This window comes from Lemur catta, chromosome 23, assembly GCF_020740605.2.
Source record: "Lemur catta isolate mLemCat1 chromosome 23, mLemCat1.pri, whole genome shotgun sequence".
NCBI classification, from domain to species: Eukaryota; Metazoa; Chordata; class Mammalia; order Primates; family Lemuridae; genus Lemur; species Lemur catta.
The window spans coordinates 12548823-12570293 of NC_059150.1; the positions used below are offsets into that span (position 1 = coordinate 12548823).

Here is a 21471-nt window from a genome sequence, read left to right on the forward strand (position 1 = left end):
TGTTCAAGACTGCTGTAAAAAGCTTTTTTTAGTTTATCATCTATTAGTAAACCATTAATATGTCTTAAATATGTTCCAAGTTTTCTGTTTCTCTCTTTCTTTCTTTTTTTTAAAGGCAGGGTCTCACTGTGTTGCCCAGGCAGGAGTGCAGTGGTGCAATCATAGCTCACTGCGACCTCAAACTCCTGGACTCAAGCAATCCTCCCACCTCAACCTCCCAAGTACCTGGGACTACAGGTGTGCACCACCATGTCTGGCTAGACAAAGGGTCTCACTATGTTACCCAGGCTGGTCTCAAATGCCTGGCCTTAAGCAATCCTTCCACCTCAACCTCCCAAATTGCTGGGATTACAGGCATGAGCCACGGTGCCCAGCTCCCAAGTTTTCTCTTTAAATTTGCTAAGCTTATCATTATTCAGTGTGCTAGACTGAAAGTTTGCTTTTGGAATTTCAGAAGTTCAATCAACTGGATTCATCATCCAATAAAGTACAACTAAGAAAGAATGGAAAATTTCTTTGACATTTTGCCTGTAATTCTATACTTTTATACATGTTGCAACAGAAAAAAAAAATTTGTGCTTTAGGAAAAGCATCAAGACACTGAATCTCCTTATCCAATATTTAAACTCTGAGGAACAGTTCAGTCTGTCAACTGCTCTTCAAGGGCTTCAGAGATGGAAAGAGTGACTTACTTTTCACTGTGCAGCATCAGACTGACAGCACTGAATTTTTCTTTGCCTGTGGACACATTTCCTTGTACTCACAAAGAGTGAAAAATAGGCTTGGAGCTTTTTAAATTCCCTCTGAAGGTTCTTCCCTCTCTTTTCTGCTTCCATTTTGCTGAAGGAGCAAAGATGAATGTGAATGCTTATTAAATAATCACTTGCTACAAATAGCTGATTAGGATTTGGGCTATGTCAACAATTATTGCTTGCCAGGCTCTTGGCAGAGTTCTGATCACATTAGGTTTTGGGTAATCAATTTATTTTAATACAAAACATATTGGATGATCGAGATTTTATGCCTTTTTATTTCCTTTAAACAGCCTTCTGAAGCAAATGCTTGTTATTTTGAAATGCAGCCAAAGCCTGGCCACCACAGGAGTCTGCTGTTAAGATAGAGCTCTTAATACATTAGATATTTTCTTGGCTAAGGCAGAAACACTTAGAAAATTGGGCATAAACATGATATTTCTGCTTTTCTTTCCTACCTTCTGATTATTTGAATTTCATCAGGATACTAACAATAACCTTCTAATTAATGAAACTCTTTCTATAATAAAACCTTCCTCTTACTGATTTATTTTGCCTACATTTTAGGTAAACAAAAGATACCCTAGAATTCAATATTCAAATCCAGTAAGAAACAGCAACCATGGGGTGGGGGGAAAAGCCCAGGGAAAGCAAACAGGGGCAGGGTTCTGGGAAGATGTCAAACAAATTGACAACCAGCAATGCAGTGAAGTAGAAGGGTCATTAAGCTGAGGAGGTTGAGCATAGAAGTTGTTTAGGGCCCTACATAGAAACAGGGCTATAACAAAGCCATGTTCTGAAGGTCACATAAGGATAATGTCAACAAGCCAAATATTTTGAGATCTATGGGGTAGCGGAAGAAAGGTAAGAATTTCAGGTGAGCACCTATGCATGAGAATAAGAACCACCCAAGGTCTGAGCAGAGGTGACAAACCCAAATACCTGCAGGAAGTAGGCAGGTAACCTACATGCAGGGATCCTATTGATAACATTTAACAACTGATGTGGTACCAATACTTCCCAATCAGAAATGGGTGCAGTAAGTTCCCTGTGCCACCAGCATTTCTCCTTTATTTGCCAGATGTTAGGGACATCTGGGGGATGCTCAGGGGTGGGTCTGGGACAGTTGGGAAAGCAGAGATGCAGTTGGAAGGCACAGGATAATGCGGGTTTACCAAGCAATATAAAGTATTCCAATATTTTAACAACCTGTTTGGCTAAACTGATGTCTACTGGTGGGTTATCAGCCCTTTTGACACAGGTAAAATGTGCTCTTTGAAGAGACAATCACCTGTGGTGTAGACTGCAACGAGCTTGAGCAGCCTACACTCCCGGGGAGTTGCAGTGCAATGAATTTTTGTGTCCATTAGAAATGTCATTTTTAAAAACTATTCTTTAACCCCATGTGGATGAAACCAAACACATCTGCAGGATGATCACATGTTGGGTGTGTTAGGCCTCAGGAACAGGCCTCAGGAAACAGACTCTCTATGACCTTCTCCTGTCTTCTTTCACCTGCCCAAAGTGGGACTCTGATCTGATTGTGGGTCACAAGACCCTCATTCCAAAGAGGGTCCTCCCCCATACCCTGGGGGAAGGAATGCTACACAGAGAGGCCAGGAGGAACCTGAATAGATAGGCCTTTCTGGGTTTAGATCATGCACTTTTTGTCCAATCACATTTTTACATGGTGTCAATCATACCTATGTAATGAAGCAAAAAAAAAAAAACAAGAGGACAGGATTCGTAGAGGTTCCAGGTAGCTGAACACATTGAAATTCCTGGAGGGTGTCGCCCCCAGGGAGGGTATAGAAGCTCCACACCCCTTCCCCCGTACCTCACCCTACACCTCTTCATCTGTATCCTTTGTAATATTCTTTATAATAAATAAGTAAATGTAAATAAATATTGCCCTGAGTTCTGTGAGCAAATGAATTGAACCCAAAGAGGGGGTCTTGGGAACACCAACTTGAAGCCAGTCAATCAGAAGTTCAGGAGGCCCAGACTTGCAGCTGGTGTCTGGGGGTGTCGGGGGAAGTAAGTTTTGGGGACAGAGCTCCCAACCCTCGGAATCTGACATTATAATCAGGTTGATAGTGTCAGAATTGAATTAGAGGATGCCCAGCTGGTGTCCATGGCTTGGTGAATAGGAAAAAGTCCTCACATTTGGTCACAGATGTCTTTTGCCGTGTTGGTGATTGTTGTGTCCATGTGGAGTTTAGAGGAAAGCATGGTTTGAGAGTTTTCCCCCAAACAGGCTGTATTAGTCAGGATTCTCCAGAGAATCAGTGCCAACAGGACACAGATAGATAGATAGATAGATAGAGACGTATAAGAGAAGGTTTATTATGGGAACTGGCTCACATAATCACGGAAGCTGAGAAGTCCCACAATATGCCATCTGCAAGCTGCAGACCCAGGAGAGCTGGTGGTGTGATTTGGTCTGAGTCTGAGGGCCTGAGCACCAGGTGGGATGATGGTAATTCCCAGTCTGGGGCTGAAGGCTTGAGAATCAGGAGCTGGGAAGTCTGAGGGCGGGAGAAGATGGATGCAACAGCCCTTCTTCTGCCTTTTTGTTTTCGTCAAGCCTCAATGGATTGGATGAGGTCCACCCACATCTTTACTCAGTCTAGTGATTCAAATGTTAATATCTTCAGGAAACTTCCCCACGGACACACCCAGGAATAATGTTTTGCCACCTATCTAGGCATCCCGTAGCTCAGTCAAGTTGGCACATGAAATTAACCATCACAAGGACCTCATTCTTGTTCTATGTTTCAAATGCCTTATTGTGCTACCCCAGACCATGTCATCTCTTCAGTCCCTCCACGCCCTACCCCCTTCCCTTCATAGCTTTTGGTCCAAATCCACTTTCCTCTGCTCACCCCCCCCCCCCAGTCTCAGGTTTCCCACGTCACCAGGAAAACTTGCACCAACCCAGCTCATCAAGCCCCACAGCTTTTTCTGAGCTGCGACTACTGAGATCACACTTCATCCCATGCCCTCTGGCCTTGTCTGGAACGTGATGTTCACAAGTTTCCTCCAGGGTCAGGTGCAATGTGTACCACCACCTCCAGGAATGGAAGGAGGCTGCTCGACAAAGAGGAACATCAGACCGACTCAGCAAAGGGAATCAGGGCAAAGATAAAAGGAGAGAAGGGCAAGGTACTTTTAATTTTAACTTTTAAAAGGGAAGGATTTTCTATTTTAAACTTCTAAGAGGCTGTGAATAGTGGTGAGTTCTGAAAGCAGCACTGCAGGCTCGGACCATGGAGACTCGTCTGGTTGAAAGGCTGGGAAAACGATGCCTTGGAGTCCATTCAGGTTGCTTTCTCCTCAATGGATGGCCACACTGGTGCCATACTGAGCAGAGAAGACACTGGGTGAGTTTCGACATGAGCAGGTGCAGCTCCTCAGTGTCTCTTGCTGAGTCCACAGTTAATGCTGTTTAGGGGGAAATGGGAGCGTGACAGGACCTCTGACCTGGTCCTGCTGCCTCTAAAGGATTAGAATAAGAAAGGGGCCATATTTTCAGGGACTCACCTACTGCCATATGAGGACATAATTATGTACCAAATGTTATGTGTTGAATTTTGCCTCTTCTCCCCTCCAAGGAAAGATATATTGAAGTATTAAATTAAAATTTAAAATTAAAAATTCAGTTCCTTAGACACATTAGCTAGATATCAAGTGCTCCATAGTCACAGTGGTTAGTGGTTACTGTATTGGACAGTACAGACACAGAACATATGCATCATGCAGAAAGTTCTACTGCACAGCACTGTTCCAGAGAATGAGGTATTCTACTCAGCTGAGAGTTCTGGTTAACAGAGAAATGCTACATATCCTTAAAAAGAAAAAAAGAAATGCAAACAAAAAGAATCTGATACAGTTGATCCTGAAACTGTACTTTAATAATTCTGAAGGGATGTTATAATCTTAAATAGTTTAGGTGTGGAAGTATGACTTTCGACACTCACTGTACTGCCTGATGGAGAGTTGGGGTGGTTGAATGCTAAATAAATCAGCATTTGCTGTCTCAACTATGGCCCAAATGCAAAACCTAACCAAGTCTGGGGAATAATTTAGGATCGTTTAAAGTCATTAGGATCATTAGATTTGACTGGAGCAAAGCAAAACAAACAACCCTCCCAGCCTGATTTGGAACTGGTCCTGCTGCCTTCTAAGTCAAAGCTAAATCAGCTGAGTTTAAATGTATTCCCAATGTTTTTCTTTGTTTGGTTCTGTTTATTCTCACATCTATGTTTTTTTTTCAGTGTCTGTGTCATTGTTTTCTGTACCCTAATTGCTCACTGTCTCAGAGCCATTGGACTTTTAAGGACGGGATAGTCTAGGATGTTTCTGTGCTTCTAGCCTGGAATTCAGCTGGACAGCGTCTATAGGATGGTCCCCATCCTTCATGGGAACGTGATCAGCACCTGAGCCTACCTTGCAGCAGTTTGACATCACTACCACCATTTTTCTTGCCCCCTTATTTTCATAATGGAATTTTTACATTCTTTCCAAACCTTTGGGTCAGAGTGACATTTAGTTTGTCCCTCTGACCTCTAGCTGCAATTTTCTTTGTCTGGCCTACAGAGAAGGAGACTACATTTCCCTTTTTTATTGTGGTTAGAGGGCTTACCAAGGGACAATGGTAGGAATGTAGCTCTGAATTCTCAAATTATGGATAACGAAGTAATATTTTACAGACAGAGGGGACTCCACAAATATTCTTAACTGACTGGTTGGCTTAAAGAAATTAACACACAAAATTTTTTCTCTATTTCTATATGACCCAGTTCCAAGTAATAATGAAGTTGAGGCCTTCAGTCAAATTCAAAGTGTCTCCCCGTCTCCTAGCTTTTGAATCCTGGAATGAGGAGGAAGCATGGTGGCTTTGGTTCTGTGTCCCTACCTTGTTCTACTTCTGCAACCCCAGCTCTCTAGCCCAGGCTTCTGACTCCTTCAGAGTTGGGAAAAAGGAATTACGGAAATGCACATTATTCAGAGATTGGCATCTTCACAATATGTCCTAGTGTTCAAAGGGCAAACCCAAATCTTTCCCTTGGAATACATTTTGCGGGTTTCTAGGAAACTCCCCACTGGGAACTTCCAGTGACTAGTCCTGTGATGTGGGACGTGGCTGGCCACTCAACAACACAAACTCCTGGTCCCTGGGCGTCTGGCTGTCAACCCCACAAGACTCTCTCTGGTAAGCCTTTTCAGTAAGGTCTCTTTGAAGATGGCTCCAGGCTGGCTACCACAAGACCCACAAGTTCTATGGCTGCTGGGAACCTCTTCTCCATCCTTGTCTGTGCGAAAGTGCGGCTCACTCCCAGAGCCACCCACTTTCTGTGGATGCCGCTCCTTAGCGTGGCTGAGCCACGGCCTATATAGCCTTTGTATTTTTCAGTGGAATCAGACACTAGTCCATGGAGCAGATGCCTGAGCCCCTTACTAGATTTCAAAGTGTGGGGATAAAACACCCCTCATCTTCCCCTCTGTGGGAGAGACAGGATAAGGAGTGGATGCAGAGCATAAGAGAAATTCTTGCTCTTGATCTTTTCAACTCCAAACCTGTTGCACCCTCAAGATGGGTGACAAGATATGGATTGACAAATGGGTTTCTAGGTACCCTCTTTGCAAGTCATGTGGGAATATTTGGGATCTATTATTCCGTTGTCAACCTATGGAAAGATCAAACAGAGATAGAATGAGCCATATCTGAGCATCCCCTTTACAACTTTAAAATGTAAAGACAGGAGTTGGGGTTGTCAGGACGTCCTCCAATTCTCCCCTCCTCTCACCACTGCCTCCTGCCAGGCTCAGAGCCTTCATGTGGCTCTTCCTCCATTTCAGGTCTTAGCTTAGATGTAGGACAGAGCCTGTATCTGCTTGGTTCGCTGTGGCCTAGGACAGAATCTGTACTAGGCTCATGCTCAGAAATGGTAGAGGACACTACAGTGCAGTTTAGTGCTCAGGTCCTGGAGCCAACACTGCCCGGGTGTGAACATCTGTTGCTTGCTAGCTGTGTGCTCTCAGGAAAGTTTTTAAACCTCTCTGTGCCGCAGTTTTCTCAGTTGTAAAATTGGGACAACAACAGTAACAAATATTAAGTGTTGGATAAATTAATATAAATAAAGGCTTTAGAGGAGTACATGGCACATAGTAAGTGCTTTAAAAGTGTTTGCTGTTATTATAAACTGCATGCATGAAGCATTCATTGTCTCCGTAGTAGGTGAAGTGTTTTTAGGGAATATTCAATTAACAGAGTTTTTTTTTTTTTTTCACCGCAAACCAGGGAAAACTGGTACAGTGTGTTTCAGGAAATATGAGTCATCTGCAATGCCCTGGAGCTGAGAGATGCCCCCTTGTTTCTGCATTGCACACGTCCGGGCAGAGAACATTTGCAATAGCAATCTAGCTCAGCGTTTCAAGCACAGGCTTTGGAGGCAGACAGACCAAGATCAAATCTTGCCTCTTTCAGTTATAAATTCAGTGATATTGGAAAATTATTCCGTTTCTGTAAGGCTCAGCTTTCTTTACACAGGCATACTTCATTTGACTGCACTTTGCAGATATCGTGTTTTTTAAAAATGGAAGGTTTGTGGCAACCCTTCGTTGAGCAAGTCTGTTGGCACTACTTCTCCAGCAGCACGTGCTCACTTTGTGTCTCTGTGTCACATTTTAGTAAATCTCACAATATTTCAAACGTTTTCATTAGTATTACATGTTATGGTGATCTTTGATGTTACTATTGTCATTGTCCTGGTGCACCATGAACTGCATGCATATAAGACAATGTATTTAATAGATGTTGTGTGTGTTCCGACTACTCCTCTGGCCGGATGTTCCACCATCTCTCTCGCTCTCCTCAGGCCTCCCTATTGCCTGAGACACAACAATGTTGAAATCAGGCCAAATAATAACCCTACGGTGGCTTCTAAGCATCAAATGAAAGGAAGACTCACATGCCTCTCATTTTAAATCAAAAGCTAGAAATGATAAAGCATAATGAGAAAAGCATGTTGAAAGCTGAGATAAACCAAAAGCTAGGTCTTTTGCATCAAACAATTAGCCAAATTAGGAATGCAAAGGAAAAGTTATTGAAAGAAATTAAAAGTGCTACCCCAGTGAGCATACTCATGATAAGAAAGCAAACAGCCTTATTGCTGATAGGGAGAAAGCATTAGTGGTCTCGATAGATCAAATTAGCCACAGCATTCCCTTATTAAGCCAAAGCTTAATCCAGAGCAAGGCCCTAACTCTTGAATTCTGTGAAGGCTGAGAGAGGTGAGGAAGCTGCAGAAGAAAAGTTGGAAGCTAACAGAAGTGGATTCACAAGATTTAAGGAAAGAAGCCATCTCCATAACATAAAAGTGCAAGGTGAAGCAGCAAGTGCTGATCGGGAAGCTGCAGCAAGTTATCCAGAAGATCTGGCTAAGATCACTGACGAAGGTGGCTACATCGAACAACAGATTTTCAGTGGAGATGAGACAGCCTTCTGGTGGAAGAAGATGCCATCTAGGACTTTCATAGCTAAATAGGAGAAGTCATGGCTTCAGAGCTTCAAAGAACAGGCTGACTCTCTTGGTAGGGGCTAATGCAGCTGGTGTCTTTAAGTTGAAGCCAATGCTCATTGACCATACGAAAGATCCTAGGGCCCTTAATAATTATGCTAAATTTACTCTGCCTGTGCTCTAGAAATGGAACATTTCTGGATGACAGAACATCTGTTTACAGCGTGGTATATTGAATATTGTAAGCCCACTGTTGAGATATACTTCTCAGAAAAAAAGATTCCTTTCAAAACATTACTGGTCATTGACAATGCGTCTGGTCACCCAAGAGCTTCGATGGAGATGTACAAGGAGATGAATGTTGTCATGCCTGCTAACAAAGCATCCATTCTGCAGCCCATGGATCAAGGAGTAACTTAGACTTTCAAGTCTTATTATTTAAGAAATACATTTTGCAAGGCTATTGCTGCCATAAATAGTGATTCCCCTGATGAATCTGGGCAGTTAATGGAAAACCTTCTAGAAAGGATTCACCATTTTAGATGCCAACAGGAACGTTAATGATTCATGGGAGGAGGTCAAACTATTAATATTAACAGGAGTTTGGAAGAAGTTGATTACAAACTCATGGATGACTTTGAAGAGTTCAAGACTCCAGTGGAGGAAGTACCTGCAAATGTGGTGGAAGTAGTATGAGAACTAGAATTAGCAGTGGAGCCAGAAGATGGCACTGAATTGCTGAATCTCATGATAAAATTTGTATGGATGAGGAGTTGCTTCTTAGGATGAGCAAAGAAAGTGGTTTCTTGAGGTGGAATCTACTCCTGGTGGCCTGGTGGAGATGTTGTGAACATTGTTGAAATGAAATTAAATGATTTAGAATATTACATAAACTTAGCTGATAAAGAAGATCCGAGAGGACTGACTCCAATTTTGTCAAGGAGAGTGCTAACCTTCGCTCCTTTCATACAACACCTGGCTCCAATTTTGTCAAGGGGAGTGCTAACCTTCCCTCCTTTCATACAACACCTGACTCCAATTTTGAAAGAAGTACTACGGTCAGGAAAATGCTATATAACAGCTTCACAAGATACAGAGAAAACTTTCATGAAAAGAAGACTCAATGGATGCAGCGAACTTCACTGTTGTCTTACTTTGAGAAATCACCACAGCCACTCCAACCTTCAGCAGCCACCATCTGATCAGTGAGCTGCCACCAGTATCAAGTGAAGACCCTCCACCAGCAAAAAGGTTATGACTTGCTGATGTTTCAGGTGATCATATGCATTTTTTAGCGATAAAGTATTTTCAAATTAAGGTATGTAGTTTTTTTTAAAAGACCTAATGCAATAGCACTCTAATAGACTATAATACAGTGCAAACATGACTTTTATATGCATTGAGAAACCAAAATATTGTTGTGACTCACTTTATTGCAATATTCACTTTATTGCAGTGGTCTGGAACTAAACTTGCAGTATCGCCGAGGTATGGCTATAATATTTAAAATGGAGACAGCAGTAGTACCTACTCTCCAGGGGTGTTGTGAGGATTACAGGATTTTTGAATATGTGATAGTATTTGGCACATCGTAAAGACTCAGATAATGTAGTTATTATTAACATTGTTACTCATAATAGTAGCTAAAACCTTACAAAAACAGTGGATAAGACCTTTGTACTTCAGATGTAAATTTTTAGAAATTGCATAGGGAATTTTTTGGGTAATTTTTGTAATCTCATTATAAGGAAAACCCAGGGGCAAAAAAATCTCAGTATAAAATTAATAAAAAGTTTTTCCATTCTCTGCTTATTTCAAGTAATACTTATTGCAAGTAGTTTCTAGTATATAACATATATCGGATTGAAAATGTGAGGAATGGTTTGAATCTTAATCATCCTGGATTTATGGGCACCTGAAGCACCTCCTCATAAAGGCACATTGAACTCTTAGTACTAAAGGCATCATGCAAATCAAAGATACTGGTATTATTTCAAGCAAACTCAACTACTGGAATAGCCCTCTCCTCGCACAAATTTCTTAGTTTAAATCTGCAAAACACTAAGGTGAAATTCTCAGTGTTTAGGGTACTAGAACTAATATGTTTGGATTACTTGAGAATTGCAGATTTCTAGTTAGTTCTACGATAACCTGGTTGAGAAAGCCAGATTTCCATTTAGAAATTCTTTCATTTACATTAACTCCTTTGATTAAATTGTGTACCCATTCACTTTAAGCAGAGGGGCAAAAAATGTTGATAAAGATACCTTCAGGATTACATCTCTGCTCAGAACAGGCTCAGCGCTCTTGCCCTGAGTGCTGCACTCAACAATTCCCTGATATAATCAATATCAAAGATTAAACATTATGAGAACATTCTCTTGATCTATTTTTTGGACCGTTCTTTTGGATTATGTATACTGGCAGTGATGTCATTTTTTTATTTTCTGAAGGAAGCTAAATAATTAAGATAGTGCTTAGATTTCTTGTCAGTGTTTGTGGATGTTTAAGTAACACACTCAACAGGACTCGGGAAATCTGTGGTTGCTGGTTTGCCCATGGCAATCACATGCTTCTGCCGCTGACCAGAAGTCTGGGGTTATTGTACTCTCTTTGATCTCCCCAGGCTGTACTTCTAAATTGTTGGCTGGAGAATGTCAGAGAAATTGTGTTCCAAATGTCAGGGAGCCCTGTGGCTGTGGGCAGGTCGAGCCCTTGGGTTGGTCTCCGCACCCTCCCTCTGTTTGCTATATGACTCTCTCTGCAGTTGGTAACTGAGGGTTCAGGCTGTTGTTCTCTCATCCCCACATCCCCACTCTAGATTAGAGAGCCAAAGCTTGGGAGATGGAGAGTGTGCTAGAGAAAAGAATCTTATCTTTGCATCTCTCAGGACAGTGAGATGCCTGGTCAGGGTGTTTGGGAAGAAGACAAGTCAGCCACCCACTCACTTTTCTCTCTTGCCATGTCTTTCTTATCATCTTTTCTTGTGATAAACCTTCTTCCCTTCATCCAAAAGCTTTTCTTCTTCTGCTACAGAGCCATGGTCTGTAGCAGCTGGACCTTGTAAACGAGCGAGAGGGAATGGATCTGAGTGGCTGAATTAAAAGAGCTGCATCTAAATTTGTGCAGGTTGTAGGCTATGTCAATGGTGCTGCTTGGAGTTGTGTGTACCCGCAACACTGCACAGGGTGACCCTATCCCGGACAACGATGCAACAGAAATTTAACTTGAAACTTAGATTTACTGGCAACTAACTTCCTAATCAAGACTTCGTATTTTGTGTATGAGAAAACTTCTGTTACATTGAAAATATAAAGTATTTTATTAGCAATTTCCTTTGAGAACTTATACGATCCATCATGGTTGTGAAAAGCATGGTTTGTGGTATTTAGGAGAGAATACAGACATATCAACATCACCCTTTGTTTCTTAGAGACCGCAGATGAGGTGCTTACTTGATTTTTAAAACATCCAAATGGAGAGAAAAAGCCCCGTATAACACTACAAAAACATTAACGCCTTCCAGTGGGACAAGGACAATTATATGCATGGAGCTGTCATCCCCTATATAACATTGCCTTCTTCTGGATCACCTCCTGAAGAACTTGCCTGAGGCTGTTTTACAGTTAACTTTTCCTTTATAAGTAGGAGTACACTCTAAAATAACAGCAAAAGTATAGTAGTATAGTAAATATATAAACCAGTAACATAGCTGTGTATTATCATTACCCAGTATCATGTACTGTGCATAATCATATTGCTAGACTTTCAGATGACTGGCAATGCAGTAGGTTTGTTTACACCAGCATCACTATGAACACGTGAAGAATGCATTGTGCTACGAAGTTGTGATGGTTCGACACATGACTGTAGTTATTTCCTATCTGTGTATCTTCTGTGAAATGTCACTTCAAGCCTTTTGCTCATGCTCTAATTGAATTGTTTACTTTTTTTACTGCTGAGTTGTGAGAGTTCTGTACATAATTCTAGACAGTAGCTCTTGGTTGGATATGTGATTTGCAAATATTTTCTCTCACTTTGTAATTTGTCTTTTCATTCTCTTAAAAGTCTTTTGCAGAGGAAGTGTTTGTAATTTCGATAAAATCCAATTTATCAAATTTTTTCTTTTTATAGACTGTGCTTTATGTTGAGTCTTAGAACTCTGGTGTTATTTAGCCCTAGAGATTATAAGATTTTTCTCTCATGGCTTTTTTCTTAAAGCTTTATAGTTTTACCCTCTACATTTAAGTCCATGATAATGTTTTTTTTTTTTTTTTTGAGACAGGGTCTTACTCCATCACCCTGGCTAGAGTGCAGTGGCATCACCATAGCTCACTACAACCTCAAACACCTGGGCTCAAGTGATCCTCTTGCTTCAGCCTCACGAGTAGCTGAAACTACAGGCATGTACCACCATGCCTAGCTAATTTTTCTATTTTTTGTAGAGATAGGGTCTTGCTCTTGCTCAGGCTGGTCTCTAACTCTTGGCCTCAAGCCATCTTCCCCCCTCAACCTCCCACAGTGCTAGGATTACAGGCACAAGCCACTGCACCTGGTCCCATGATAAATTTTGAGTTTGATTTCAATGAGTTCAGTGTGAAGCAAACTGATGAAATGATAGAGGTGCTACAAATTCTAAGTTCCAAATGTAAAGCCTTGATGAAAACATTCTGTAAAATATCAGTCAATCCAAGGTTTCTTGTATCTGCAAGTAACTTTAAAAATATACACAATTCTCGAAACCCTTTCATCTTACTGTGATGTCTCTAGTTGTAAAAAGAAAAAAAAAAAGAAAATACATATGAAACAAATGAAGATGATCAATTTATGAAAAACATCATGGAGATGCTAGAGATTCTTTTAAAACTGGAGAGGTAGAGAATCTGTTTTACTTTATTTTTTCATTATTTTTGTGTAATCCACAAAAGAGACATAAAATTAAAGCACTGGAAGGATTTAGATAATAATTCTTTCCAAAGGTGTTGAATTCCTAGCAATCTAAATAAGATGAATACTCTTTGTGAAAGTTAAATGATCCTTTTAGGATATAATGGAAACATATTGTAATTTACTAAATGCATCAAATTACTAGTCCTCACGTAAAGAAAGAAATATCTAAATATGAGTTGCCTTTTAAGGTAATGGCTTACTCTTCCTGTTTCCCAAGATGCCTTCAGCCTTTCATAGGCTTTTTAGAGGTAGGATTAATTTTGCAGTACAATGCTCTCGAGAATTCACAGCATATCTCGTTTCCTCAGAAAAGTATTTTGGAGGATTCCCTTGCTTGGTTTTGTGTTACTAGCTTCACGTAATCACATAAGACTGTCTTTGACTGAATGAAAATGACCTTGTAAGTTCTGGGAAATTTTACAGATGATAATATAGATATCTATTTCATGATCCCAACTGCAATTGGCATTCAATATTCTGTGAGGAAAGGGGACACAGGCACTGGATTAATCTCTAAACCTCATTTCAGCCTTATTCACAATAAAGAGTTAGCAGGACTCTAAACTATCACAAAAATTAGTGTGATTTATACTTGCCTCTGCTTGCCTATTTTCTGAGACATTTGCTAATGCAATAGGAAAGACAAGTAGGTATGATAACAAAGGGAAGATGAGTGAATTAGCCACCACTGGCTGGAAAGTTTTCTTTCCAAATTATAGCATCTGAAATTCTACTCAAATGTCTTTATGTCACGGTGTAGGCATAAAATAAAAATAAGAATAGATGATTGACTATTGAATTGGGAAAAAAATAGTAGTAATGCAAAATTTGACAGCCTAAAAATTAACATTTCTTACTCTGGCAGTATATTTCACTGTACTGGAAGGCAGTATTTGGATAGAGCTTTGATGTCGGTACCATATGGAAATGTCATTTTCGTAGGTCAGATACTGATAATTTCATATGGTTCAATCTATACAAATTGCTTAAACAGACCACACATCATGGGCAAGATATTTTTAAAGAGCAAAATCACAGACTGCTCTCATGGTGGTGGGTGAGCAAGAAAAGGATGGGGAAGAGAAAGTACAGCGTGTTGGATCACATGGCACAGAAAACAGGAGAATCAATTGTTCTGTCCAGTGGGAGAACAGGCCAACTAGCAAACCTTCATCCCTACCCCACCTCACCAGCACCTGTGTGCACAGATGTGTTCACAGGTGCATTGAGGTGTTAGAGTCTGAATCAGTCTGGACTCAGAGGAGCCAGCCAATGCCAGCATGACAGGCAGCTGCAACTAGTGCTGTACCACGAAGAGGTGCAGTAAGCTTTGTCAACTCTGCAACCCTCCAGGACTAGCATGAGCTGTGTAAATCATGGCTGATAGTGCTACTCAAATCTAAACTGAGAGTAACTGCAGTCAGAGAGACAGATGCTTCTCTCTAGCAAGGATAGATTTCATTGGTGCTAACATACCATGATATGCAGCAAAAATAATCATGGAAAGATTCAGAACTATAATAAAAGGAGCAGTGCTTTGTGTCTATTCCTATCCTCGTGTGGGACCCATAATATTTGTTTGGTGCTTTGTAGAATAATTCTAGGAAAGCTCTGATTTTTTTTTTATAGACAGATTTGTGTGCTGTACCTGTTGTATCAGTTGAGAACTGGTTTGAATTTATGAACTTACATGCCTCAGTGAGGAACAAAGCCAAAGTTCTGTATTTAAAACGTAGCTGGGTTTCTAGAATTAGTTGTTCTAATTGTTGGCACAAGTAGCCAATGTAAGTTCTAAAAATCACACAGCCTTTGGGTTCTAAATTTCTGTTAGCTGTTTTTTTGTGTGTGTTTTTTGGTATTTTTTTTTTTTTTGCCAATATGTTATCTGTGGTTTATTAAGGAGAAGTACATCACAGACTATGGTATGCTCTTGAATATGGAGCACGGACTACACACAACAGGGAGATAAGAGGAGAAGCAGCACAAAACCCAGTCATTCCTGTTTTGTGCTGTGTGCAGTAATTTCCTCTGTATATGTTCTTTCTAGTTGAAGAGGGGAAACATAAAAGGCAAAGCCATACAGAGTGTCAGAATTATTCTCAAGGGGTTTTCCTTGCTCACTAGGGAAAACACATGGAGGATAACTACTACATCTACTAAATAAAATAGAAATTTAACTTATAAATCCCAAAGAAATGCATCACAATGTCCTGTGGAAAGAAGTTGACTTTATACCTTTGGCCGGCTCTTAATAATTGGAAGGTAACATCTGGAGATGAGTCTTAAGAGAACAGCCAAACAGCAACAACTGGTTGAAAATCAACCCAATGTGGACATCCACTCATGTGTGAGAGAAGCTATTAACAAGAGAGTCTAGGAGGGAGGACAGCTTGGATCATTGTAGGCATACATTTCTTTCTACAAAGCTCCTTTTTGTCAAAAAGATTAGCTGATTTAAAACGATTTCAACTTATTTTTGCTGAAGAGACTATTCGCTGCCTGTCATTCAAGTAGAAATTTAAACATCCATGGAAAACATCAATCCTATACTAATTGAGACCTCATAAAGAATCTAAGATCATTTTTTGCACTTAGTGTACTTTTGGTGTATAGATTATGATTTAATTTTTAGACATCATGCACATTTCACTCCCACATATATTATGTCAAAAAATGTAAAACCAAACATCAGGATACTGACATCCTCTGTGCATAAGAAGATAATGCCAGAAAAAAGTTAGGGCAAATCTTCAAATAAGTAGAGTCAACCTGATTCCTCTACAATTTGAATCACTTCAAAACCATGTAACATTCATCAGAAACGTCCTCTGTTTCTGATACAGTTACCAGAAAATGGTTAAATTTAGATCACGTGAATGTTATTAGAAAATTTTGAGGAGGCTATCACTGCTAAGATTTGAATACATTATACTTATTTTAGATAAAATTAACTTGGTTGCAAACACACTTCCTTGAGGGCAGATTTTTGGTTTTATTTCTTACTGGTTTTATCTGTATGGTCAAAATAAGTGCAAATATTCGTCATCCTACTGAGTGTATTTTACTCACCATCTTTCTCCCTAGGGAATGCAAACTCAGTAAATAAAGCCAGCTTCTTCCACCTGGCCTGACATTGACAGAGAGCTCTAATGGCCAGATAGCAGTTATGCAAATTGCAGTACCTATGCTTGTTGAATGAATGAAGTGGTTGCTTGCAAGATTAATGTAGTAAATTGCAGCATATTAACCACATCGTGGTATTTCAGCCTCTCGCATAATATTTTTCTTTTTTTTAATTTCAGAATATTATGGGGATACAAACATTTTGATTACATGTAATGCCTTTGCCTCACCCAAGCCAGGGTTGGAAGCGTGCCCTTCCCCAATACGGTGTGCTCCGTCTCCATTAGTTGTGAATTTACTCACCCCCACCCTATATTTTTCTATATATCATATTCATTTTCAAATATCAAAGATAGGGCTGATGAAAGATTGTAGACAGTAGGATTTCAAAGCTTTTCTGCTTTATAAAATGGTTCCAACTCCTGTCTGTCATCTCTCTCTTGCAAATAACCTTGGCTTCAATTTTTAGACAAGATTGAACTCTGTATCATATGCAGGTTTTATTAAATAATTTTCTTCTTTACCTTCTCCAAAATCCTTGTGTCTGTCCACTGGACTTATGTTCCTTCTTTTCTAGGTAAAAATTACCCCCTGACCTTGCTAAGCCAGAGCTGATATCTGAGCTCATGATTCCATTTTCCCTGTCCTCTCACTTGATCACACTTTATGTGTAAATCCCAGTCCCTTTTCCACCTTCAGTTTTACCTTCTCTGCTCCCTCTCCCTCCTCTGCCTCTAAACGTATCAAATTTTCTGGTAAAAGATACTTTCCCTGGATCCTGTCACCATCTCAAGTTCTAAGTATCTCAGTAGAGTGCAAGGTTTAAGAATCTAGAATCGATAGCTAGACTGCCTGGGTTCAACTCCAGTTCTGCTTCTTATCTGTGTGATGTGAAAGTTTCCCCTCTGTAAAACAGGCTTAACCATAACAGTGGTGTGCTCTTAAAAACAGTCTGGGCACAGGTGAGAGTGGAAGCTCTGATTTGTACGCAATGCACATAACACTTAGCATTTCTTTTGAACCCTGTGCCTACTCCTCAGATCCACTTTTCTTTATCACTATCAGTTACGGGATTGTTTTCACCACGGCCTTTCTTATTTCTGTCCCATCCTGCAGTAAATTACCAGACGCTCACTGAGTCCTAAGATATGACTCTACTGCGAACACCATAATTCTCTAACTCTGGGCTTCGTAAGTGATACTGTGCACGTGAATCACCTGGGAGTTTTGTTAAATGCAGATTTTGATTCAGTGCATCTGCATGGGCTCTGAGCAACTGCATGTCTCACAAACTCAGAGGTGATGCAGCTGTTGCTGGTCTATGGACCACACTTTGAGGGCAAGGGTTTAGATAATTTCCAATGGTTTTTTCCAGCTCTGGATTTTAATGGAAAGGGAGCAATAAACTATAACTTTCTATTGCAGAGATCACTTTACTATCTTTTCTGTGTTCTCTCTGTTTCATTAGTGATTCATTGATTGACTTAGCAAATGCTTTCTGAGTACCTACAATGTGGTTGGCACTAATTTAGGGAAAGAGACATATCAGTGAACAAAACAAACACCCCTATCCTTAAAGAGCTACCACAGTTTAAATATAACTTCTAAATAAAAAAAAAACAAATAGCATATATTCTTTCATATTACCTTTCTTTTGTTCCTCATTTCATGAAGTAACACTTAAAATTATTTTTGGATGACAAAGAGAAATAGTACTATTCTTTTTTACCCTTGGCTTTATGTGAGGGGCTCTCTCTTTAATGCTATTTTAAATTTTATTAGGATTTTAAAAAATATTAGAACTGTTTACAACATTATCTTATTTAGGATGAACAACTTGTACCTTTTGGTCGAAAGTGACTAATGAATATACTATGAAGAAAAAGCATGCTAAGATTCTTGCAAAATAAACATTTAGTGTTTTTTTTTAGTGTTTTTTTTTTTAAGGAAAATTTGATTTCTGTATGTCTTCAAGTTTTCTTTTGGACTAACTTTCCCCATTTATTACTTGGCTTTTATTTTTCACCATGGGAAGTAATTCTCAATAAACCTTAAAATCTAGGATGTCTTCATATATGTGTGTGTGTGTGTGTGTGTGTCTGTGTGTGTGTATGTGCGTGCGTGTGTGTTTCTCTCCATAACATGCTTCAAGGCAAAGCTTTTGAAGTGGAAGGAACTTCAAAGTTGGGCCCTCAGCTTTTGAAGTGGAGCTACCCTGAGACTGATTTTCAAAACAGGAGAATTATATGCCATTCTCTCTCCTGCTTCAGACATGACAGAGCAGAAATTTGTAGTGACAAACAGTACCTCTACCAAGGTCTAAAGAATTTAAACCAATAAACACAGTATTCAAGTGATTTAACTTAAGATTTTTGGAGGCAGCAGTAAAAATGTGTTATGAAAAGAAGATTGGAAGCTCCCTTTGCTGTCTGTGAGCACAATGGATTAAAACCACTGTTTACTTCACAAACTTGGTCTGGCAGGCATAAAAATGATTGTGAGGTGACTGCAAAAAACGCAGATGTAAGATATTTAAACTAACCCATCTCATCAAGCTCAAGCTTGTCTATTCCCGATATATGTTTGAAATGTAGTGAAGTGATCTTTGAAATAGAATAAAAGAATAAAAAGATAGAAAAATAAAATAAAAATACAATATCTAGTTTCCTTTTTTAAAAAAAGAAAAAAATATTGACGGGCTAATTGATTGTGATGTAATAGATAACCACTGTAACTGTGCTCTAGGAATTCCTGTTTTCTAAATAAAAAATATTTACATTAATCAATGACATGTCAGGATGGAAAAGTCTAAAAACTCAATGTCTTTTAATTTCTAATTTGTAGCCCCCAACTAGAGCTAAAAGATTTCAATAAAAAGAAAATATAAATCTCATAAGTATTACAATGCTAAGCTATGATAAAAGATCCATTTGTGAGAGATAAGCATGTTATTTTCATCTGGACATTACCTTAGAACAGAATTTTTATATTGTTACTTCTGATGATATATTTTTTTGTTTCAATCTTCTTCTGTCTAGTTTCTAAAATTACAGTGAAGAAAATATATTTTATTAAAATGATTTTGAATTCCCCTATCTTGCTCATGTTGCCTCCAGAGCATCAATTTTTCTGCATTCTATTAGTCAAGCAGGTCTCCCATGTGGCCCAGTTTTAAGAGGAGGGAGGGAATCCACATCACTGTTTGGTGGCGAATGGCAAGCTTGTTTAGGGAGGAAAAAAACTGGTGGCAGCTGTCTGGAAATAAACTATCACAAAGATCATCATTGTATGGTGCATGAATTAACTACTACAAATTTTGGGTCCCCAGTCTGTCACTTTGCTCTAAGTCATTTCCTGCAGGTGCTTACATGGCTTCCTAATGGCTGATCTCTTTGCAAGGAGGATGGTTCTGGGGCTCCAAGCCCCTATATTTTGAAAACTATAAATATTTCCTTTGCAGAAGGTGTGATTAGAAGCAAAATATTTTGAATAAACTTAAATCACTTCAGTAACTCCAAAGTTATAATTGTTTTTTGTTTATTATACTTTTTCAATGAAATACTTTCTTCAAATTGTAGTGTCCGCTGGTAATAAATTCATTAATGAAACATAACTACAATTCTGACAACAATTATTTAAACTTCTTATAAGACTATTAAAGTTTGAACACAAACTTTCATCATCAGTATCCGGCAAATGTCTTTGAAGTTAAATATTAGGAGGCTCCCAAAATTCTTCTTCCTGTTATCTATGTCATAAATAGTAAAAGTTGTTCTATTCTTAGAAAACTAGTAAAGGGTAAAAAAGAAAAAGAAATTATACGTAAATATCTTTTTCCTCCTTTTATTTATTGTAGCAGCAAGAGTTCTTGAAATATAATTACAACGTATTCTTTATCTAAAAAGTTTTTAACAATTATAATTCCAGAGGAAATAAGTATTTAGTGACTGGAAAAGATTAGCACTAAGGGAAAAGATGGAGGTCAGAGACTATGGAAGAAGAGCTCTAAGGAAGCTGAGTTTGCTGCTGTTTGCTTTGGGCTCTGATACTTCTGAATGACAGTCCCCAAATCAGTTTCTGTTTTGAAACAGAATGGTAAAGAGGATTCTCCCCTTACTGTTAAAATCCAGGCCTCTGCTTAGCATGTTATATTTATTATGACATTTAAAACCCTTAGTTTTGTAAATTAGTACTATCCCCATTTCACCGGTGAGAAAACAAGCTTACTGAGTTTGAGTTACTTGCCCAAGGGAACATGGCTCAAAAATGAGGAGCTGGAATGTGGTCTGACATCTGTTGACTTCCAAAGTCCGTTCACCCTGCTGTTTATGACATACATGAACAAACATGATGGTCTCAGCTATCAACCCCATAACCCCATGAAGACAAACTATTACAATGTAATCTTAGAGATAGGGAAACTGAGGCTAAGAGATTTTTTTCCATGCAGGCAAAAAGAAGTGTAGAGTGACTAGCACAAAAACAAACTAGTAAGCAGAGCTGGCAGGATGCAAAGACATTCCTCTGCTCAGCTCATTGGAGAGCTTCCCTAAATCTTTAGATGGAATGTTCCTCAATTTGTGGTTGGCTTATAAAAGCCAATTAGATCTTTAAACTAAATTTGTTGGAAATTTGGTTTTTTGACAGCAGGTTAATTTCAGGAACACCCTCTTTAGTTCAAAATTCAAAGTTATAAGGTACTCTGTTTGCAGTGGTTCAGAAACGCCGAATGTCCTGTTGACTCATTACTAGAGACTTCGAGGAGTAACAAAGAGAAAGGCTCATATATGTTAAAACTTTTCTGTATCTCCTGACATGACAAACTGTCATCTGGGAATAAAGAGCAGAATTATGGTACCCTGAGAATATATTAAGTGTCAATCTTCAACGGATGAGTTTTAAGGAAGCACTTGTTAGCATTATAAAATGCCCCTCTTAAATCATCTTACCCCATCCATGTGTACATGCAAAAGTTACTCTAAGAGAAAATAGAAAAGTACTTCTTCACACATCATTTTGCAAGAAGGGCAAGAATTAACACTCCAGCCAATACTTTTCCTAATGAAATATTTCAAATTCAATCACCCAACTATCAAACGAATCTGTTGTTAATTGAATAACTC

At 39.2% G+C, this 21471-nt stretch overlaps 2 pseudogenes; both read right to left on the reverse strand.

Annotated features, from left to right (window-relative positions):
- Positions 1–9134: 9134 nt before the first annotated feature.
- Positions 9135–9250, reverse strand: LOC123627186 (annotated as a pseudogene).
- Positions 9251–9254: 4 nt separating this feature from the next.
- On the reverse strand, positions 9255–9304 carry LOC123627187 (annotated as a pseudogene).
- Between the last annotated feature and the right edge of the window lie 12167 nt (positions 9305–21471).